At 41.0% G+C, this 24,593-nt stretch overlaps 1 protein-coding gene across 1 annotated transcript in view; it reads left to right on the forward strand.

Moving 5' to 3' along the window:
• The first annotated feature begins 17,778 nt into the window (after positions 1-17,778).
• Positions 17,779-24,593, forward strand: part of TMEM200A (transmembrane protein 200A) — a 73,716-nt gene continuing 66,901 nt past the window's right edge. The window contains exon 1 of the mRNA XM_069488813.1: positions 17,779-18,303. The gene's annotated coding sequence lies outside the window, so the exon portion shown is untranslated. The remainder of the gene's footprint in view (positions 18,304-24,593) is intronic.

Consider the following 24,593-nt stretch of genomic DNA (forward strand, 5'->3'; position numbering starts at 1 on the left):
GAAGCCAGCTTGCTTCTATGCTACCATTTTGGAACCAAAAGTTGAGCCCCTACTTTGCTTTAACAAACATGACATCACATGACCTCAGAATTCTTCAGCTAATTGATGATTTGGACTATCCTATGTGCAATGACAAATGGTCAAACTTTAATGGCTTTTAGAATATAGATGCATAGGAATGCCTAGTTCTTAGTTTTTTTAAAATTCAGGTTTCAGTTTGTTTCTTTGTTGTCTTCTCTCACTTAGGAATCTGCTGAGCAGATTTGTTGAGTAAGAAATGGGATAAAATCAAGCTTTGCTTGCCTCAAAATTAAATGAAATCTGCTCTAGTTAGTTGAAGCCCATCCTGGTTAAAATTCCAATAATATTTAAATTATATAAAGGTGAATGAGAATATTCTGGGTCAGTTAAGTCCACAGCACATGCAACAGAAGTGTGTTTGCAGTGAGAACTTCATCAGGGAGGAGTGGCTTTCTTTGTCTGTACGTGAGGACCTGGACTGCATCTTGGAATTGGTGAACTACTAATAGTGTTGATGGCAGCACTTGTGAGTGGGAAGTTTGTTGTTATTGTAGCAGGTTGTTAAACACATGGAAACACGATCATTTGAGGCCTTTCAGGAAATGAATGGTAAAAGGGTAGTATTTCACTGTCTTCTCTTTCTCTGATCCTGCTAACTAGCTAAAATATTAAAATGTGTTACTATGTGGTTTCTACATCCAACCAAATACTTTTGTATATTTAGCTAATAAATTTCAAATATTCATAAACTATTCTTGTCATTCCATCAATAGATTAAGGTTGGTAAGGAAATAAAGAATTCTTACAAAGCAAAAATATCAATCTGTCTCTTGACTTTAACATAAATTATTTACCTGGCTTTTGAACCATAGTTCTTAACTTTGGGTTTATGGATAGTTGGGTGGTCCATGGAAAGCTATCAGGCTGTCAGCGAACCCTCCTCCATAAACATGGGAAAAAATTGTTAATATGATTGCTTCTGTCTTTTTCTGAGATGAGGGGCTATAGCTTTCACCAGATTCTCCAAAGACCTAATAAATAAATAACAAAATGATTATAAACTAGAAATTTAGATTCTCTTTCTTATTTTAATAAGATGTTGCTTACAAACCTCAGAAAAAATTGTTTTGGAATCATAATGAGTTGTTTTTAGATATTATGCATAAACTGAGCAGCAGCTTCTTGGAAAATTAATGTGAAAATATAAAAAATGCAATTGCTAAGCAACCTGTGCATTAAGCATCATTTTCAATTAATTTTAGCTAAGAATTGGCCTATTAATTTTAATATCTCATAATCACACTTGTAATTAAAGTTGATATCATTAAAACTTACTTTAGAGACTCTGTAAAACATAACATGTTTTTGTTTTTTCAAGAATTTCTCTCCTTCTAAAAGTATGAAATACCATACCATCTAGACAGGATTCCATAATACCAAAAATAAATACCTCTTTTTCTTTAACTATAGCTTAAAAAGTGAGACTCTGTTATTAAAACACAAACAAACAAACAAAAAAAAGAAAATTCTTTAGCCCAACACTTAATTATACAGTAAATTTCATATGTAACTCAATATTTTAATTGTGCTTGACCTACAATAAGAAGCTAAGTAGCTTTCTTGGAACATAGCATTAAGAAATATTCAAATCTTATAAAATTATCAAAGGCACTATAGAGTGCAAAAGGAAAGGAAATACTGACCATAATTTAGGAAGCAGTGTAGACGGCGAACGTAGGAAATTCTGACCATGTTCGGGGGGCCTTGAGTCAACTGTACAAGGAACAAAACTTGATCTTTCTAGAATGCATCAAGTAAATCATTTTAGAAAACTTCTGAAAATAAGACAACTTTTTGGACATTAAAATGGAATTTAATCACTTCTTGGATTATTGTTATTGATTTTTATGTCCTTTTAGTTTTTTGTCTAATTTTGTATTACCTAGTATAGAAGGCAATTTCAGGAAAGCATTATCAATAGCACTCAGAATCTTTTTCAAGCAATCTTTTTAACTAGAAAAGATTTCATTTTTCTGAAAAAGCTCAGACTTTCTCCCTGAGGTCCCCTGAGTCAACCTTAAATCTCCACAATTCAGGATCTTAAGTGAGCTTCCTGTATCATAAGTCATGACCAAGAAAGTGAAAAAGATGCCTTCTAGTCACACAGAACTTTGTCACAAACTTCATGGTCAGTACAAAAACAACATACTGATGCATGGGTGAAAGAAATATTTACATAATAAAAGGCATGTCTCAGTAGTATTGTACCAAAGCTATATGTGTCCTATAGCCCCAATTCTCCATTATTGTCCTCATTCAAACATTGCTCACATACTCCTCTCTTGGGAGTCAGACCAGGAGAACTGATTCACTGGGGGAGAGCTCAGTCCCAGGGCAAAGGACATGTGTGGACTGGGCAAGCTAGGGGCTGGATGTACTGAGAAGTGGCCATGGAATGGAGGAAAATGGCGGGAGAGAAGGTACCAGTCCTAGAAGAAATGATTGACAAAGAGTGATGGACACCTCTTTTACCTCAATGGCTCCCATGAGGGGGGGCCCACTGGACCCCCCCCCCAACGCAGCAGGAAACATTGAGGGGCAAAAACTTTTATAGTTTTTGTTTTCCTTGTCTTATTACCAATTTGTTTTTCTTATTATAAATTAACATATCTTCATTGTAGAAAATTTGATAGCACACAAAAAATATTATCCTCTAACCATCCCAACCACTAACAACAACTACTACTGACGTTTTGTTATTTTGCCTCCCAGTGTTTTTCCTACACATATGTCACTACCTATCTAAATGTTTGTACACTGGAATCCAATTTTTAATCCAAATTTATTCTCTTAATGTATCATGCTTAAACATTTTTCCAGAGATACTCACTTCTGACTTTCCCTGGCCCCTAATGGGCAATTCCTCCCTGAAGATGCCACTCCCCCCAATATACACATATTTTCCAGAAAGAAAGAGAGAAAAAGAGAGAGAAAGAGAAAGAGAGGGTGGGGAGAATAAGGGAGGGAAGGGCAGAGGAGGGAAGGGAAGAGAAAAGAAGAGAAGAGGAGAGAGGAGAGGAGAGGAGAGGAGAGGAGGGAGGAGAGGAGAGGAGAGAAGAGGAGAAGAGAACAAAAAAGAGACTGTGTTAGTTTTACTTCGGTCTAGGAAATTTTCCTAATGCCATTTTAGGACACCTGTCCTCACTGTGCCCAACCTACTCCCTCCATCTCCTCTACCAAAATTTCTGTACAACTTATTTATATCTGAAACACATAAAATAGCACACAAATGGAAGAAAAAGAGATGCTTCATTGACCTAAAATCAGGCTGTGAATAAATTTGTCAAATTGATCCATTTATTAATACTCTAAACCTTTTAAAGAGGGGCAATGAGCAAGCAGCTCCATAGTTAATGAGTCCTTAATAAAGGAGTGCTGCACTGAATTGGATTTTATGCTGTGGGCACGGTAGGGCGATGGGGGAGGCGGGGAAGCCTGAATAGAACAGGAAGGCATTAGGTACCTGCGGAGGTGGAGGTAGAGGGCAGGGGCTTCACTCAAGGGAGAAAGATGTTAGATAAAGGAACCTGGAGATGAAAAAGACAAACCTCAACAACTCACAAGCTGTTTTTTCAACCAGGCAGAAACAAGCAGATGCCATCCGCTGAGGTATTTCCTGTCAGGCATCTGTGTAAACAACTCCTCGGCTTCTCCTGCCTGTGAGGGTGTTCCTCCTCCAAAAGCAGTGCTTTGAGTAAAACAGGAGAAGCTGTGCTAATCTAAATAGAACTGTATTTGTGTTGGGGAATAAGAATTCTCCAGGCTAAAACAAGTCTTAGTTAAAATTATGAACGAGATTACTTTGGGGGAGGTGGGGACAAGGAGAGTGTCCAAGTCTCCTGGAACACCCCAGAGAGACAGCTGGATTTGGAGTGCCTTTGGAGCCTTAGTCCCTGGCACACGGCGGGCCCTTGGCACCTGTTTATTGAATGAGTAAATACAGACACTGAGCTTCTAAGCCCCGCCGCACAGCAAGGAGGTGAGAATTTGTCAGCTGTCCCCAGAACACAGGGAGCTCAAGAAGAAAAAGACAGAGAACAGAGTCTCATAATTGTGACTAGGAAATTCTCTGTCTCTGTCATGCGTCATGTGTCATTGTGCCCTATTCCCCAGTCAACTGTTAGGACATCCAGGTAAGGTGGTTCTGTTAGTCCCATGAGAGGGCTTTTAGATAAGGCTAGACAGGTGAAAAGCACAGCAGGTTGTTTTAAAAAGCTGAATATTTTGTACTTGGTCTTGTTGCAACAGGCACCCACAGAAGTTTTTAAGCAAGAAAATCCTTGATTAAAAATTAATATGATTATTTTATATAAAAAAGGGGATCAACTTGGGTCAAGGAGCTACAATAAATAACTCAAGACATTAAGGTTTTATGAGGAAAAACCTATTGAGATTATTTCAGCAGTTTCCCTCATCTTATTTTAAAACCAAAATATGACTGACAACTTAAGGGGTTTTGAATTGAAACCTCTTTACTTTATGACTTTTGTTACTATAAAAAAAAAACACCCCTGCCATTAGTAACTGCCAATTCTCCTATTTATGATTACAAATTACCTCCAATCAAAGGAACCCCAGATACCCACCCTGTCAACACAAGTGCTGATGCAGAGTAAAATATAGGACTATCAGCTCATTGTGTAGCTGTACCTAGAGTGAAGATCATTGAAGCATACGGAAATTTCTCTTTCCAAGAACTTACCCTTCCAATGGGTCTGGGGTCTTCACGCTCACTGAGTTAGAAATTGAACATTGTGAATTCCATTCTGAATGGAATTCACAGTTTCTATGAGCAGCAAAGAAAACACATACTGCTCTGGGGAGCTTTACCTGTAACAGGTGTGTCTTCATTCTGAATTCTCAGAGCCTCCGTATTAATGAGCCTTAGCTGCAAGGATCATTTATGACATAGCATACATACTTTTGGTTTTACCTAATTAATAATTGTTTATAACCATAACATTGGAGGAAGTTGAAATATTTATTTTCCACTTTCTCATGTTTCTATGGGCAAAAAGCAAAGAGTGAAGTGTTGGAGTAAATATTTCTTGTTCCTCTCTTGACTCCCTTTGGGGTCTTGTGTTAAAGGTTCCTCTTGTCCACATCCATCCACCTTTGAAATGTTCAACTCACGACCAGTTAGCTCTGTGTCTGGCCTTTCTTTCCACTCCAGCTTAACTGCCTGAGACAGAGAGTGCAGAGATGGGGAGAATGATTTGGATCATCGTAGTATTTCCAATCCAGCTTTTAGTCAATAGGTTTGCATTCTGGAGGTTACTTAATGTGTTTGCATAACCATTAATAAAAGCTGATACTCTGGTCCTAACTTGGCTATCAATTCTTTCTGTGTGTATGCAATTGGTCAAACCTAGAGGGGAGGAGATGAACCTTCCAGGACATAAGCACCTAACACATATGTTTTGTTTACTTAGGTTATAAATTTTGATAATTTTATGGTCTGAAATGTGTTTCCAGAAGTAAAATCTCAATTTCTATCATTGCACTTATTATAGGAAATAAATGTACAATTCCAAATGACATGATTTGCAATCATCTCCCCCAAATAAATTAGGGTGTCACCTGGTGTTTCCTGCCCTCTTTTTAGTCCAGATTTTGTAATCCTCAAATTTACTACAAAAATAAAATCAGTTATCCAAAGTGAGCTTTGACTTCTTGTATGTCAGCCACCTCAAATACACTATTTTAGGGAGCAAAGGGATAAAGGGGAGAGTAGGAGAAGATAAATGAGGCTATAAGAAGTCAGAACAACTGTCCTAAAAACTTGAGACTCATAGAGGTATATAAAATCAATCAACACATCTGGGTCCACAGGCTGCAAGGTGACTCTCAGACACCAGTTTTCCTTAAAAGTATGGTATTCCAGAATCCCACCTTCCTTGGAAATTAAACTTAATATTAAAAACCTAGAAGTTTATCTTTAAAGATTCTGGTCTCAACCCTAGTGCCCATGAATTCATGAGTGGAAAAATAAAATGTGATATATGTATACCATGGAGTACTACTCAGCCATAAAAAAGGATGAATAATGGCTTACACAACAATTTGGATGGAACTGGAGACCATTATCCTAAGTGAAGTATCTAAAGAGTGGAAAAATGTACTCACTATTAAATTGGAACTAACCAATGAGCATGTACGTGCAAGCAGAGGGGAGGGAAGAAGGGAGAGGGATAAAAACCTGCCTACCTAATGGGTACAATGAACACTATTTGGGTGATGGGCACACTTATAGCTGTGACTCAAGCATTACAAAAGCGATTCATGTAACCAAAAATATTTTTACCCCTTCAATATTTTGAAATTTAAAAAAAAACTCTGATCTGCTTGGCGATCAGTGAAGTGTAAATTTCCCAGGTAAACTTAACTTCAGAACTTTGTTCCCTACGTGCCATCAGCAGCAGGTCCCACACCAGGGTGCACATGTCTCCAAAGGGGGCACGACCTCCACTGCTGTCACCTTTATTTGTAGACTTGAATAACATGCATGACTCTTCCTTGACCCAGTCCTCCTTGTTTGTCCACATGGTTTCAAAGACTGGAAAGGCATGTACCTCTTCTCTACTGGAGAAAGCTTGTGGTTACTTGACACTGTTACTATCAGGGAATCCCATTTTCAAAAAGAAAAATGCTAAGTGCACCAGCCAATGAAAGGACACTGTGCTTCAGTGTGGCAGCCCAGGGATCCATCCTCAGTGAGACCAGATGGCGCGACAGACACAGGGAAGGAGGAGCAGTAGGAGCCAGAGGGGGGAAAGACAAGAGGAGTAGCCCCAGAAACACCTTGAGGAGAACTTCAGCCTGGTGGCCGTTAGAAAAGCACCTCCTGCAAGGCGTAGTGCAGCACGATGTGGTGAATATTGGAGAATCCACAAAAGATTTATGCCAATTAAAAATCTGCAGCGTCTTTTTGATTTTGAGGCACTTTCCCATCTATTCCATTTTCCTTGCCATAGCCTTTCAGAGGGGCAGCCCATTTTCCTTGCCTTTTTTTAAAGTTGTCTTCATTGTTAGAAAATCTTCCTAAATTCTCAGAATTGTGAAGATGTGAATCAGATGGCATAACACATAAGTAAGATCATGTCACTTACCTGTTTTAAATTCTTCACTGGTTTCCCATCATCCCTAAAATTGAAGCTTCAGTCCTACAGAACCCTGGGTGACCAAGACAACCTGACTCTTCCTTCTCCCCCCTTTCTCCTCATGCATCATTTTCCTCGTCTGCTTAGCCAGGTGGGCCATCGGGTTGGTCCCCAAACGTGATCAGAATACTCTACGGTAGAGTTTCTGCATTTGCCATTCCCTCAGCCTGGTCTGCCCCTGCTGCAGATATTTGCAAGGTTCTCCCTTACTCCTTGCAGAAATCTGCTCAAACATCACCTCCTAGAGAGCACTTCCCTTGTGTTTTTGTACAAAACCACACTCCCATCCCAGGATCACTCTCTAGCCTCTTACCCTACTTTATTTTTCTTCATAGCACTTATCACTTCCAGAGGTTAGATTATGTATGTGATTAATATCTGCTTTTCTGCCATCTAAGTCATTGAGGGTGGTAACCGTGATCTAGGACATAGTAGTAGGAACTCATGAAAAATGTGTTGAATACAGGAACAAATAGTTGTTATCTCAAGTTTATTGTTTCTGACATTTCAGTAGATAGTATCGGAGGGCCCAGCCTTCTTGGTTTTCCCTGAAGGTGGAGTTCATTGAAACGTGCTCTGTCTTCAGCCCTTTGCCCTTTTGTGGACCTCGTAGGTTCACCTTTTTGTGGAGAAGTCACTCTTCTGCTGGACCTACAGGGAAGAAATAAGGGGACAATCAGGTAGGCACTGGCTTGCAGTAATGAATTCATGTTTCATATGCTCTGAAATCGAGTGACTTAGCATTGCTTAGCTTCCCTTGTTGCAAGTGATTCACAAACACTTGCATCAAAATATCGCTTTTGCTGCCAAAAGTGGACTTTTACCTTCATAGTTACTGTGCCACAAGGTGAGCACATGAGTCAAACCTATGGGAATGCAGAATTTCTTTGATATTTTGTGTTTCATCTTTAAAAATCTACGTGATTTAAAATTTTTTTCAACAAGTTTTTTTATTTTAGTTTTAAAAAATCCTCCTTCAATCATCTAGCAAAATTACTGATGTGGAAGTTCATCCCACATTAACTTGTGGCCTCTTTGCTTGAAGTAGCTTCTGGAAAACCACCTGTACTTCTATTATAACCATTTTCCTGAAGAGAGCATTTTTGCATAGGAGGGTATTGAGCAAGAAGACAGGAGACCTGTGTTCTTGTCCTAGCCCCAACATTTATTAGGTGTTAAATCCTGGGCAAGTTAAATTCCTTAAGCTTTGCGATTTCAATGTGTATCTTCTCTCTCAAGGTTAAAAAGTAATTTCAAATACTCTAGAAGGTGATTATTGATCCATCTGTGAAGGAAAAACCTACCGGTATACTACTCACTTCTTTAAACACCATAGAAAAGCATTGTTGTTGAGTATGTTCGGGTAAACTTTGTAAAAGCACAGTTCTCAATTTTTTTTGTTGGCACATGACAAAGTTTTGTTTAAGTCAGTAATAAAGAAGTTGACAGGAAGACAAAAGAGCTGATTTGACAAGCACTTGAGGAATAAAGATTTATCTTGTCACTAGGAAAAGGAATACTAAATTAGGTATAAGACTAGTTATTAGGGTTAATTTCCTTAATTATTTTATTTCTGTTCTTTTATCAGTTGTAGGTGGCTAATCCAAAATACTGTGACAAAAAGCTGCATTTTCTTCACCATAGAGGCAGAAGAGTTTAAGTAGGAAATGTTCTTTCTAGCAGGAGAGTAAAAAACCAAGCAACTAGCACCTTGCCTTTTCCCACCTTTTGAAGTAAATTATTCTTTCACATATCTAAAAGATAAAGCTACACGTTGATTACATTTGCTGGAAGATTCCTTAAAACTTTTGTTTAGACACAATGAGAGTTCAGGAAGCTTTCAATTCCTATTGTACATCTCAGTAAAAATTTGAAAATGTTGTATTTTAGCTGATAAATTACAAGGTAACATCCAGATTTTAAAACTGTATGCACACATCAGATTTGAAGTTCTAAAAATATGAAGGTGAACTTTCAAAATCTGTGGTTTCTTTCTGGCTATGAAAAAAGAAAAAAGAAAAAAGAAAAAAAAATCTGTCATTTCTCAGTAAGATCCATCCCTCTGCTATGTCCACAATTGACAGAGGAGGGAAAGGATGTGATGGTTGTTGTTGTTATTTAAAAAATGGTCACTATCAAAATAATACAATGTCAATATAAAAAATTAGAAGGAAGAAAATTGTCTGAAATAAAAATGAGAAGAATCTTCTCACTCTTCAATTTCATTTTCCACTGACAGCCTCTCTTAATATTTTTGTATATATCCTGCCATGTCTCTCTCTCTCTCTCTCTCTCTCACACACACACACACAGACACACACACTCTTTAAAAAAGATGAGATCACACCATACAAGATGTTCTACAACTTATTTTCTTACTTAACAGTGTGTCCTTGATCTCTGCCCATATCAGTGGATATAGACATTTCCGTTTAACGCTGCATGGTCTTCCATCGTATGTACATATCATAATTTAACTAGTCTCCTATTTATGGTCACAGAGATGATTTCCAGTTTTCTCTGAGAGGCAGCTAACATGGTTAGAGCATAGACCTTTCCATCAGACTGTGTGGGCTCATAAGCCCAGTTCCTTCATTTACTTACTTGTGTAAATTACTTAATCTCCCTTAGTCCCACTTAATTCAGCTGGAATGGAAACAATTTCGTACTTACTCTGGAAGATTACTGTCAAGAGTTAATAGATATAGAATGCTTAGAATAAGGCCTACTTCATAGTAAGTACTATATGAAGGTTAAATATGGTATCTTTGTTACTATAGACAATGCTGCAATCCATTGCTTTTATATGGATCTGAATTTTAACTTTTGAATAGATCCAATGTGTTTGAGGACACAGAAGTAGACTGTGGTGAAAATAGCCAATAAACTCTTAGTGTTCATTTCTTATTTAGCAGAAATAGATAATTTTAAAAGGCAGTGTATCTCTCTGTACATTGAATACTGGTATCAGAAACTGTAAATACAAATATTATTTTCTAAATTTCTATGTTTTAACAAGAGTCAAAGTATTTTTTTCAACTTAATTTATATTTCTAAGATTAGGCTTTCTGAAAAAGGTACATAAGAGTTCTTTTTGAAAATTAAGTGCAACAAATTTGGAAATTTTTTTTCTAAGCCCATCCCTAGATAAAACAAAATAACTTCTTTCAATGATTACCCCTGTAGTGAATTGACAGGAAATTATTTAGTTGACTAAACTTACTGTTTCTTAACTATAGTCATCCTACAGTGCTATAGAACAGTAGAACATATTGCTTCTATCCAGTTGTAATTTTGTATGCTTTAACAAATCTCTCTCCACCCCACCCCCACTTTACTTATTTTAAAAGGCAACTTTCTGTGCTCTGCTCATCACCATGAGTTGAAATTTTGGCATTTCTGAATTTTCTGGGACAGTCATCAGGTTCTAATATGAGACCTTGTATAATAATTTATGCTTTGGAATATGTGGTCATAGCACCTATAACACTAATATCTGGCCTGGTTCAGTCTCTTTTAGACAGTGGTTCTGGCCCAGAGAAACACCCCAGGTCCCACCTTCACTATACCACATGTACACAAACTCGTTTTTTATATGGTCCCAGTATGTTACCTTCATGACTTCTCAAAAAGAGAATTTATATGCGTACAGGGTGGGGCCACACCTTCAGGCAAAAGCTGTAATCCAGGTGCTATTTTTAGCTACATAGGAAGTAGAAAGCATGGGGTTTACCTCCAACAAATTATAGTGAATAAAATATAAAAATTACTATTGAACACAACAGCAACATATACACAGTGAGAATTAATAATGAAAAATATAAAGTTCTTCAGAGACAGTGATGGTACATGTTGAAAGATGGCCAATGTTGAGCTCCAAATGAGTAGAGTGGAATCTGCTGGAAGTTTTAAACGATCAATTATATCTTTTATATTTAAACATAAAAATGATCACTATAATGCACTGCCCATGGAACTACTGTAGAAGAAACATCATGGTTTGATTCTACTTACTTGTATAGAATTGCTGAATTTAGTTGGTTACGTGAGGAGGAAAAACCCAGGTAGGAACCTCAGTCAGAAACTTGGGCATCATCCCACACTCCCCAATCAGCAAATGCTGAGTATTTCTTGTAGGTATCTCTTCCCTTCAGCCCTATTCCCAGTGTCCTAGTTCATCATCTTCTCTCACCTGAAGTATTAAAAAAATATTCTAACATTTTTGCCTCCTGCTTCTGATTCTCCCCCAAGCCCATCTATCCAACCTCTACCACTGCTGCCAAAGGGACATTTCAATGGTTCCCTGATTTCTTCAGGATAAAACTCAAATCCCTTAACCTGGAATGCAAAGTTCTCTGTAAACTTCTCCTTGCCTGTCTCTCCAATCTCCTTTTTACAGCTCCCAACCTAACTTCCTGCACTCCAGCTATACTGTTTGACCTCTACTCCTTTGAATGTACAACACCGTTTTCTCTTCTGGAAATTGCACACAAATCTCCCTTTCTTTGAATTGTTACATCCTTGTCTACCTTTTGAAGCCTCCTCATCTTTCAAAGCCAAGATCTTGTATCCCTAGGTCTTTGAAATCTCCTTTGAACCATAGCTCCCCAAAAGATTTCTGATGACCCCACTTTATGTCACCATTTTGTACTCCTGTTAGGGCACTTTTCATGCTGCAGTTACTTGCTGATGAAAATGCCAAACATACCAGACCACAATAAATATGAGGAAACAGGCTGTGACTCACTCTTTTCTATATAGCCCTAACTAAATGTAATGTTTAATACACCATGTGAATGCTTTCTATATTAATAAATGAACAACCTAAAACTGAAACTCTGCTCATATTTTACCACAAGCCTGTTTCCTTAGGTGTGGAGGTGTGGTAAAGCCGGGGAAAGGCATATACTTACAGGGATATGCTAAAATCTTTCAATCACTTGCGCCTTTTAAAGCACTCTAACGTGAGTCATGTTTTATAAGTGTTGAGTAAGCACTGAACCAGGACTAGGAAGATTCGGTGATAGTTATGTCCCTACCAATCTCTGGTTATGTGATCTTGAGCCAGGCACTTGACTTGTGTTCGTAAACTCAAAAACGGGGAGTGGCAAAGAATGGTGTTCTCCAATAACCTTTAAAAAACTAAACGTAGTGCCTAAGAGAAAAGCTGACAAGATCAAGTTCACTACAGCTCATTCATTTATAGAAAACGGGTATTTCCAGCTCAGCAGTGACACAATGAACAATGCTCCTTAGTGTCAAAATTCATTAAATGACAATTGTAATAAAACAGATTATCAGGATTGAAGTTTCTTTTGAAAAATGACAGTGTCAACATTTTCTCATGTTCTAAAATAAATGCGTGAAAGGGTATTCCCAGGGCTCCTAAATAGCACAATTTAAATTGCATTCGATTTTACCAAAATTGTGGCCTAATTTGGGTCTCTATATAAGGGCAAATGATTACTGTTTACAAAGTGAGCTGTATGTGTGTACAAATTTCTGTTGGTTGTAGTATTGAGACATACAGATATTTATGAACATTTTAGAGGTTTAGGATGCCAGGTCATTTTGTTCTAATTTTATAAAAACAAATCTACTAAAATCGTCAAAAATTCCTTATCTTTCTTTACCTCAGATCATGATCATGGGCTGAGAAACCCCAAATTGAAAGAAAATTTGGTATGTTTTAAAATTTTATTTTATGCATTAATGTAATGTATCTGTCTTGTTCACTTGATTGAGCAGACATTAGAGATTAAATGGTTTTATGATAAACTTTCACCATGTCTGAGAGTGTTATGCTGAGAGGCACCCCTCTTTGGTTGAAGAGGTATCACTCACAAAGTACTTGAGAAGTCTCTGTTGAATATCTGCTACGTGCCAGGCCAAGTGTTTTACAACTACAATTTTATTAGCATTGAATACTTAGAAGAGCATTATAAAAACATATCATAATCTTTGGCATTTATGGTTGATGACAATGAAGCTCAGAATAATACAATTTGAGATTTTAAGCTAGAAGTTTGATTCAAAGCCTATGCTTTCCATGTAACACACACCACCATCACTAAATGAAATGTAGCTAGAAAGGCAGAATTTGGGCTGCGTCTTTGGAAGGAACTGAAATGAGGGCTGATATAAGTAGAACACCAGGGAAGTCAGCAGTCAATGTGAACTGTGTCCTAGTGCCGTGCTTTTCAAATATTAACGTGCAGATCAATCACTTGAGGATGTTGTTGAGCTGCAGAGCATAATTTAGTGGGTTTGGGCTGGGGTCTGAGATCTTGCCATTCCAGCAGCTCCCCAGTGATGCCAACGTTGCTGGTCCTGGGATGCACTTTGAGTAGTTGGGTGCTAATAACGAACGACTGATTTAGTACCATGGACAGTAGAGCAGGTGACACCGCTACCATCATCTCTGTCATTTAAGTCAAATCTCTAATATCGTCTATGGGTAGACTCTTGTAACAGAACACACAATCAGAATCTTTCTTAAAAAGTAATTCTTGGATTTCTATCAGCTACTTGATGATCCTTCCCTTCATTCAGGTATGCATGGCTAGAACCTTCCCTTCACGCAGGAAAATGGGTGTAATCCTACACAAACATCCTTATAGGTCTCCCCTTAGCCTTGTTACAAATCTGTCCAGAGGGAAAAACTGGGGCTTCAGAAGGGAGAAAGCCTTTTACATTTCTAAATGGTATGCTGCCAGTGCCCCTCAGGCAAAAAGAATCTAATCAGGTTTATTATCTAATAAGGATGTATCTAATACAGAATTTATAAAATATTTAAGCAGTAGTATCAACCTCAACATTACAAAACATCTATTTGAGACAGGTTAGCACTCTTACTTGCACATTTAATGAACAGAAAAGAAATTAGCAATATCTTTCTGCTGCTAAATCCACTGAACTATTAGTCAATTGTACACAAAAGGAAAGAAAAAATGGAAAGCACAACAAAGTACTATTCAAAATCACAGTGGAATAAAAATGACCTTAAAATTTATTTTAAAGTGTATTTCCATTACCTTATTTTTCCTGTATTCCTTCCATCTATTTTCTTATTGTAAGGATAAAATCTGAAAGATCATTTTCCTTATTAACTTTGTTCTTACCCTCTACTTTGAAAAAGCAACCATGGCTGCCAGCAGAGAGATACCTCAGGGACTTTATCAATCTATTTCACAGCTAGAGTGAAGTAATTCAGATAAAAGGCTAGCATACAATCCCATTTGTTTTTCATTGAATACATTATTTCTGGTCGAGGACCCTTTCTCAGATGTAGGTATTATAGGGGCTACATTTATGGCAAAAGAAAAATGAGTATAATCCCACACAAACTTTCTAACAGGCCTTCCCTTAGCCTTGTTATCTGATCTACTTAAGGATACTCATTCTTTTTCATTCCCATGTATGTTTCCAAAATTAATTCACTAAAAATCCTTTGCCATCCATTAGACTTTCATTTATAGTGTCATATTTTGACATTTTTCTCAAGTTAATTCTTGATTTCAGAGGAAGAGTCTTATTTTTTGACTATGTTAATAATATTAAAAATGAGTCTGGTGTGAGTATGTGTGTGTTCAACTAAATATGTGTCGAGGATCTATGTGGCAGGTAAGAAGGATCTTATGAATATTTTATTTCCTTCAATTTTCAATAGGTACCTTGTTCCTACTTAAGGGATGTGAGAAATGAGGTTCAGAGTCCCTCTGTTAGTAGATGGTTGTGTCTGGATTACAGGGAGCTAGGATTACCCTCTTTCCACTATGCACTCTTATAAAATGGGATTGTTCTAGTGGAAATTTACACATCTCAAGGACAGAGCCAAAAAAAAAAAAAAAAAAAAAATGTGAAGTGCAGTGCAGCTTGATGTTGAGAAGTAGAAAATAGTTGACTTCCATCCATTATATCAAAAGTGGATATGCAGCTAAATTCAAATCCATTACTGCTCTGGCACATTCACTTTTCAGATAGAAAGATACTGGCCATTAGTAAAGATTAAATAATTTACCTGAGACTGCCTTGGGCACTCAATGTCAGGGAAAAATTTATAACTAATATCTTGAGAGTTGCTTGGACCACTGAATTGCAGATAATACTCTATTTATAGGACATTTTTACTTTAGTCTTTTCTGAGACTAATATTAATTATTTTAAAAAAGAAATTTAAACATTTCCCTTGTGTTCATCTTACTCAGTCTCTCTTTCTTCCTCTTCTTTTGGTTGAATCACTAAAATCTAAGTTCAGAAACAAGGAATCATTAATATCTGTGGCCTCACGAAAGTACTTCTTTCTTCATGGCCCTCATCAATCTCTTTTTTATTTTTTTATTTTATTATTTTTTTATTATTTTATTTTATTTTTATTTTTTTATTTTTTTTATTTTTTTAAATTTTATTTATTTTATTTATTTATTTATTTTTGAGACGGAGTCTCACTCTGTTGCCCAGGCTAGAGTGAGTGCCATGGCGTCAGCCTAGCTCACAGCAACCTCAAACTCCTGAGCTCAAGGGATCCTCCTGTCTCAGCCTCCCGAGTAGCTGGGACTACAGGCATGCACCACCATGCCTGGCTAATTTTTTCTATATATATATTTTAGCTGTCCATATAATTTCTTTCTATTTTTAGTAGAGATGGGGGTCTCGCTCTTGCTCAGGCTGGTCTCGAACTCCTGAGCTCAAACGATCCGCCCACCTCGGCCTCGCAGAGTGCTAGGATTACAGGCGTGAGCCACCGCGCCTGGCCCCATCAGTCCCTTTTTCAGGAAGGCTCAGTCACTCAATGCCTAAAATGGCCAGATGACCACTGTACACGTTTCACCAAGAGTCTTAGATAGGACGTCATATTAAATGATCTCTGTGGACTATGAGCCTATTACTCACTCCTTAGGAAGCTAGTGAGGGTAACAAGGCTGTGTCCATTCTTAGGAGCTTTCTAGAGAAATGTGGCTTCAGGGTGCTTACTTATAAAATGTAGAGGCAACAGCTAGATGGAAGATTGGAATCACACTCCTTTGATGGAGCGCCTTGACAAATACATGTAAGAAAACCTGAAAGAATTGAGCAGGTGGCTGTAGGCTAGAATATGCAGGTGGGGTAAAAATAAAACTACAGATGGTTTATAAAGGTGACTCATCCCCCCCCCCAACTCCTTTAGTTTTCTTTTCTTTCTTTAAAAAAAACCATTTTGATTGTGACATTTCTACTAAAAGTGCCCAATCTCCAAATTCAGGAAGATTGTACCACAGGAAAGCCATTTCTATAGTCTCTCCTTAGTGCCATATCTGATTTTCAAGATTTTTTTTTAATGTGGAAAATTTTTCATGGATCTCTCTCTCTTTCTGACAGATACCTTTTCTATCCCCAGAAACCAATTTTTCTTGAAAATAGATCAACAGATCATACACTGAAATACACAAATACACTGCCTCGGAATATCATACTTGCCCACTAAGTCCACCCCTTAAAACACATGCAGGGGACACACAGGTATACCACAACCCCAGAGCAGGGGCTGGTTGCTCTGCACACGTCTGGGCGGTGGTTGGAATGAACATCCGGTAGTCTGAAACTTCACTCACTGAATTGACTTTCATGTATTCAGTCATCACTTCTGTCTCTGCCAAATTAGAGGTATCTATCATATTTTACTCTATGAACTTGACAGTCTCCATTCACTGGACGTTTGAGGGCAAGGAGGAGTAATTTGAACCCTTGGTTGACTTTGATATTTGGAGGTGAACCTCAGCACTGCTCATCGAAGCCCTCAGAGATCCAGTTCGCTTCTGTACAGCCCTCCGCCCACGATCCTTGAGCCCTAAACCTCTGTCCCGGAGTCCCGTTCCCCGGAGGTGGCGGGCTGCGGCTAATCCGCTGGGCTCCCCAGAGCGGTGCAGACAGAGCGGGCCTTCGCGGCGTCTGCTCCGGGCAGTGCCTGGCTCTGCTCGCGCAGCGCCCGCGCAGCCCGCCAGGGGGACCCCGACCCGCCCAGGCGGCATTTGATAAGAAAGCGTCGGAGGGGCGTGGAGCCCGGGGTCCTGCGGCGCCTGCTCCATGAGAACCCCCAGTCGGCCGGGGCTCCCCCACAGCTGCGGACGACCCGCGGGGCCAGGGTCCCTGGCTCCGGAACCCGGGGTCCCACTGTAGCTGCAGGCGCGCCCCGCGGGTGGGCGTGTCCGTTTCCTCGCGCCGGCCTTCCAGCCCGGAGAAGAGCGCCTGAAAGCCGGTACTTTGTTCCCAAAGATGGGTTTTGTCTGCGGGTGATCCGGTTCTGGAAGTGCAACTTTGTGGCCATGGCGCGGATCGGCCGGTTTGGGGGTCCTGGAGGGGAAGGAGCGGATCCTGTCTGCATCCTCCCAGCGGAGCAGGGCGGCAGGGCCGGGGGAGTTCCCACGGGTCTGGGGCGGCGGCGAGATTGACACGGTCCGGGGTCCCTACCGCTCAGCGACGCTCTAGGAAGCCCGCCCCGCCCGCCGCTCCCAATCCGCCTCATTGGGCTTTAGGGAGTGCGGTTTGGGGCTGGGATCCGTCTGGAGCCCTGCAGAAAACTTTTCCCCTCCTAGCACTCGGGCCCTTTTGTCCTTCTTGGGTGCGGTGGCGGCGACGCCTAAGCTGCGAGTCCCTTGCCCTGCCTGGATCGCGGCGCCCGGTGCCTTCCGAGGGCAGGAGCGCTCGGACTCTGCGCGCCCGATGGCGGCGGCCGGCGGCACCGCAGCCCGCAGCGGACACAGGCAGCCACGCGCCCCCCGCCCCCAGGCCGCCGGCGCCCCCCCGACGCGGGGATAGGGGCGCCCCCACCCCCTCCGCCCGCCCCCTCGCCTGACTCATCCGCCCGCGGTGGCCGCGCCGCGCCGCGTCGGCTGCCCGAGCCCCGCCAGGATGGGGCGTGAGAGCGCGGCTGCCCGCGGCTGCCGAGATTCCTGCTGACGCCTGGGACCCCGCCGCCTTCTTCGCTACTCTCGGAAGCGCCTGACGTCCCGACAGCTGCCGGAGCGGGAGCCGGGAGTGACAGCAGGAGAGGCGACGGACCCCCGAGGCCCGGCGCTCGGGACAGGTGAGAGGGAAGGAAACGGTGTCGCCGTGCAGAGGTGGCTCTCGGCACCCACCGCAGCCGAAACCGGCGCTTCTTCAGCCCCTCCGCTCCGCTCCGCTTCAGCCTCCGGAGTTAGGGTAACCACTGTGTCCTGAAGTTTGGGAGATAGACCAAGTCCGCCATCGGTTCCGGACTCAGTCCCCAGAGAGCAAGAGAAGCCGTGCGGGGCAGCCTCGGAGAACCGAGTCTGGGAGCGCCCGGCTGGGTTTCTCCGAGCAACACCTTCCTTTGTCTGGGCTCCAGAGTCAGCATTCTCTGTGAAGACGTCCGCGGCGTTAATTTATCGTAGAGCAAAGTGTGGCCGGGGTTTCCTAAAGCGGTGTCTGTATGTGGTAGTATCTAACATAGGCAAAATGGATGGGCGAAGCAATTATGTGTAAAATTCAGCACTTCCCTTCTCCCTATGTAGTCTGTCCTTAAGAGAAAGGACCAGGGCTTGCAAGATTGCTTCATTAATCATTCTTTTGCGATATTTAATTGTTCAAGCCAACACTTCACATTGTGTAGGTGCAAGCTCTCTGTGTGTATTTACTGCTCTTTGATTTAGAGAAGTGTGTGTTTGTGTAATAAAAACAATTCATTGTTCAGTATCAGGCATTGGTCATGTCAGAGAGAAAAGCAGATGCCTTACATATATGTAATTGACTAATTGGAATCAGTTCCTGTACACCTTAGTCTAGTGTTTCAAAACTAAATAGGATGGACTAAAGTGTCTCAAACCTTGTCCTTTCTTTGGAAGACCTTCAAAAATACTTACAACTGCATAGAAAACATATCAAGAAGCAATAAATATTGTTATTTGTCAGAAAGAATATTGAACTCTCAGTTTTGCTGTCAAACCCAGTTGAGAGGCATACTTTCTGTAGTGCTTTAGGCATAAATATTACCAGTACTTGTGAAAGCTGGTTACTTTAATTGTCATTTCTTGCATTATGGAAACACTTCTAAGATGACCTTCAGTTTGTTATTTGGCTACTGATACTAGAGCATATTACCATTTTGTAAAAAGTAGGCTAAATTTGGAAACTTTTTGAACCTTGTTTTATTTTCCCATTACTGTTTACCCATATAGGAGCATCCAATTGTGGTTTCATGCTTTTCAAACAGCTCTTGTGAAGAATAGGAGTCCCTCTGACCAGGAAATAATGCTTCCATTAAGTGGAAACTATAGTTAAATGTTTTAACTATTTAATGTTATGAGATTTTTTTTCACTCATAAAAATATATACTGAAATGTTGAGAATGATTTTTCCCTAATGAAGCCCTACTAAAGAGGTCATAATTATGAGATAATTAGCTATAATTTGTAACCCTGGTTATAACTAGCTTTGTATCTAGGCTGGGAAAGCCTTCAGTAAAGAGAGAGAGTTGCTGTGTGGGAGGTCTCTGTGTATAATTTCCAGGCAGTTAGCACAGAAAGGCTTCACCTGTTGCTTCAGAGGCAGGTCTAGGTAAATGCCTGTAGTATCCAAAAGACATTCATCATCAGAAGGGATTCTTCAGGAAAGATCGTTGTCAGGAAGGATGGCTGCACTTGTTATTTTAACTTAGAGGAATTTTTAGTGAAGCCTTTGAATGCTCCAAGAGTTAGATTGCTATATTTGGACTCCGTGTAGTTTCAGAATTTTGACAACAGCTCATTGGACAGAGAAAGATAACTACTGACATCTAAGGGGAGTGAATCTGAACTGATTGGTTAAATCCTCTCCTTCCCATGATGACTCTTAGCATAATGGAAAAGAAATTCATATTTAGCTTAGGAAGATAGACAAGAAGAAACATAAAAGCCAATGTCACCTTTTACATTTCCTAAACAAAATTAGCAGAGGATAAAAAAATAAATCATCACAGTCATGCACATTACTTATCAAACATAATGTAGAATTTAAAAGAGGAGGCATTTAAAAATAAATTTCATATAGTATTACTCTCCCTAAATAGGAGCCCAAATGGGAGAGTCTTTGTTAAACAAAACACATTTGGAAAAAGAACTTGAGTGGGAACAGAAAACAAACCTGCAATGAGATGGACCCTTTGTTTTATGAAGGAATATATACTTTGCAGTTTTATCAAGTGAATCCACTTATTCGTGTACTTAAGATAGGTTTTATCTGCTAAGATGTGGTATGTGCTTAAGCACGCAGAAAACAGGGATGAGCATTTGTTGTGGTGCCATGCAGGCCGAGGGACACCCATCCAGCCTCTCCTATGAGAGCTTATAGGCTGGTGGGAAGGGGACTGGTAAATGTACCACAGATCACCTAGCAGCTGGGGTGGTCCGTGGGCACCAGGGGACTGGTGCAGCCTGGGGAACAGTATGGTGGGTTGCAAAGGGCACTGGATGGGAAGTTGTCATCTCCACTGAGCCACTGATTATGTGGCCTTTCTGGTCCTTGGTGCCCTCATCTATAAAACAAGGGCTTTCAGCGGATGATCTTTATGTTCTCTTTTTAAAAATGCTTCATGATGAGTTCTGGCAGAATTAAGGAGAAATGTGTGTGTGGGAGGGTGGTTTGTAGGTTTCAGCTGGAGGAAGACAGGCTCCAGGCCTTGCTAGATACAGGAAAAGGGCAATGGTTATGATAACAGAAGTAAAGGATATCTGGCCTATCACTGATTATCTGAATGGGCAATACATAATAAAATAATAATTGTCAACTTTCAGTTAGTGCTTGATGGTTTTCCATGAATTTTCACAAATAATGGCAATTGATTTCCATAACAACCCTCAGTGAATTAGAGCAGAAAGGTGATGAAACCAAGACTAATACTGCAAAGCACATTTGCAACAGTATGCTCCACTGCCTTTCTGTGGAATTTGTAGTGGTAGGAGAAAGCTGAAGCATGATTTGGAAACCTAAATAAAGGAGAGAGAAAGAGAGAGAGAAGGTTGGTGTCAGATTTTAGTTGAGGTTGAATTTCTGAGTGAAAATATAGGTTACCACCTGAAATGTCTTGAATTCTGATGATGGATGTTTGTTCTGATTGCTCTTGTTCTGTTCTTCCTCTCCACCTCACCTCCTTTCCCTCCCCCGGCAGGAATTCTGGGGATTTGAAGATCACAGAGTCATTGATAAGACTCTTCCAAGAGCTTTGAGTGTGATTGGAAAAAGGAAATCTCTACTTCTCATATCAAGGTGAGGATTCTGGGGCCATTGCATTATTAATTGATGGGATGTGTTCTAGTAGCAAGTTGTGCTTTGGAAACTTTGCCATCAAAGGTGAAATTACATGGAAGGTATAGGAGTGTAGCAAGGTGTGAAGATGTGGATCTCTACCTCCCTTCCTGCGGCTTCCTCTTCACTCTGCCCTGAGCATTAAGTGTACCAAGGGTAGAGAAGAAGTCCCCCTACCACCACCCTACCCTGTGTTCCTGTGGAAGAGAGTTAGTTAGGATTCATTGATTGCATATATGAAGAATGTACATTTAAGTAGGTTAAGCAAAAAAGGATTTATTGGCTCATGTGATGGGAACGTCCAAAGGTGGGACTTGCATCAGTCATGGCTGGAACCCAGAGACTCACACCACTTTGTCAGGGTTCCTTCTCTGTCCCCTTGTTTCTCAGCTGCACCTCTCTGCAGCTCAGCTTTATTCTGAGGCCCTCTTTCTGTGTATGAAGAAAGATGACTATGGGTACTTCTAAGCCTACATTCCCAGGCTTTTGATCCATGAGAAAGAGAGGTTCTGTCCCTTCCAGGTCCCATTTATTTATTTATTTTTTAAAATTTTAATTTTTCATTTTTTTAGAAACAGGATCTGGTCTCACTCTGTCAACCAGGCTGGAGTGCAGTGGTGTGATCATAGCTCACTGCAATCTTCCACTCCTGGGCTCAAGTGATCCTTCTACCTGGGCCTCCCAAAGTGCTGGGATTACAGGCAAGAGCCACCGCACCTGGCCCCGGGTCCCATTTATGTAAATCTCATTGAAGGGCTCTGATTGGTCCTGCTCAGTGTCATTAAATCTGGCAGAGTGCTCCTTTGATTGTCTTGGTGCCCAGCTCTGTGTGTATGTGGCAGTGGGATGTGGAAGAGGCTGGCAGGGCTCCACGGTGGGCAGTTCTGTCTGGATCACATCAAGGTGTGTTTCTCCCAAGCAAATGATGCTGCCAATCAAAAACAACATGTCCATTATCAGGAATAATTGCTCCTTCCTTTTTTGGGATAGCCCTTTGTACAATGGTGTGGAGTTTGCACATGGATGCAACTCAGGTGCCTAAGGCCATACAAATTCTAGAAGCGGGACCTGCCTCTCAACCAGAGTGAAGCCCAGTGGTGACATGCCCTCACGTCTAAACTTTGCCAAAAGAAGTGTGGTTTTTGGAATATTATTGAATGAAGAACCCACCATTTATCCATATCTGTGTACTTTTAGCAAATATCCCTGTGCCTTATTTTCAGCCCAGGGATTTCATTTCAAAAACCCTGGTCATCTGATGATCATGAGATTGGAGTCCTTTTACTTTGGCCGTTGTAGAGTCAGTGAAAGTTTGAACAGGGAAGGGAAGTGATGAAGACATAACTATTGTTTATGCAAATTAGTTGGCTTTGTTGGACATGGGCAGAGGGGAGCAGCAGGCACAGGTTAGGTTCTCACTTAGGAGGCATAAGATGATACGTCTCCAATTAGAGTCCTGGTGGCAAGAATGTGTGAGCAACAATATGAAATCTGGTGAGGTTATATGTCAGGGTGAAGGAGCATCTGTGTTGACAGAAGCATTTGTGGAATGGATCGGAAAGGACCAGGTAAGGAAGATAGGCTGGGCTCACAGGTGAAATGGCTGTGCATGATCGACAGGGTGACAGCAGCTAGATTGTGTAGAAAGGAATTCTAGGGACATGTGTGGAACTGACATTTATTGAGGACCTACTTAGTATGACAGGTCTGTGTTGCTTGCTCTAATTCATTATATTATTTAAACCTCATAGCAGCCCTCCAAGGTGAGAAAACTGAAAGTTAGGGAGGCAAATAACTTACTTAAAATTATTAGGTCCTTGGCCAGGCGCAGTGGCTCACACCTGTAATCCTAGCACTCTGGGAGGCCAAGGTGGGAAGATAGCTTGAACTCAGGAATTCAAGACCAGCCTGAGCAAGAGCAAGACCCCACTGCTGCTAAAAATAGAAAAATTAGCCAGGCTTGGTGATGTGCACCTGTAGTCCCACCTACTTGGGAGGCTGAGGCAGGAGGATCACTTGAGCCCAGGAGTATGAGGTTGCTGTTAACTAGGCTGACGTCACAGCATGCTAGCCTGGGTGACAGAGCAAGACTCTGTCTCAAAAAAAAAAAAAAAAAAAAAAAAAAAAGATTATGAGGTCCTTAAGTGGTAGAGCTGTAATTGAAGCCCAAGATCTCAAGCCCAAGGTCAGAATCCACCGTATCAGGCCAAACTAAAGGGCAGGCTCAAGGTTGGCCCTTCTCCTAGGCAACCAGGGTTGCAGAAGTCCAGATCAGATAGAAGGCACAGAATAGAGGTAATTAGGGGCAAAGGTGCTCAGAGCCAAGCTGAACAAAGAGTGCCAAGGTACAACCCTAGGAAAGAATGTCACATGAATAGATTCCAGGTTTGGGAATTGGAGTATAGTAAGGAAGGGGGATGGGTGCAGTATCAGGGAGTCAAACAGGTGGTGGATCAATAGAACTGTTGAATTGTTGATTTGAGAACAGGAACTCTACCATCTGCCCTGACTTTAAATATCCTTCCTGGCATAAGTCAATAAGAATATGGAATGGGCCACTTCTCAGAGGGAGATAGGATTCTATCCGTTGTCAGGTACCATCAGGGAAAGACAAGCCAATATTTGCAGAGTGTCTGCCTTGTGCCTTAGGAACATAATCTCACTAAATCTTCATTAGGTCCTAGAAGGGGAAATAGTATGCCCCCCTTTTTTGGAGCCAGGACATGGAGGCTCAGAGAGGTTAAATTACTTGCCTGAGCTCCTGGAGCCTTCATTGGAAGGTGGAGGAGCTGGCATGGAACCCAGATCTAGCTGAATCCAGAGCTCAATCCAACCTGGATCTTCAGGGAGTCACCCGGGTTCTAATAGGGCAGGGTCAGTTTCAAGTCGGGTGATGGGAGTGGGGAAGTGAGCAGGGGCATGTGGCTGTGAAGGAAGACAGTAAGCTCATTGCTAGACATCCGAGTGGGAGATAAGGGGAGGCCATCTGAAGAGAGTTGTCTAGCAGGATTGTAGCCGGCTTTGGCAGAAAACTTAATAATCTAGTAGCCCCCCCACCGCCCAGTGCAGGATCTC

Source organism: Eulemur rufifrons, chromosome 15 (genome assembly GCF_041146395.1).
Source record: "Eulemur rufifrons isolate Redbay chromosome 15, OSU_ERuf_1, whole genome shotgun sequence".
Classification (NCBI taxonomy): domain Eukaryota; kingdom Metazoa; phylum Chordata; class Mammalia; order Primates; family Lemuridae; genus Eulemur; species Eulemur rufifrons.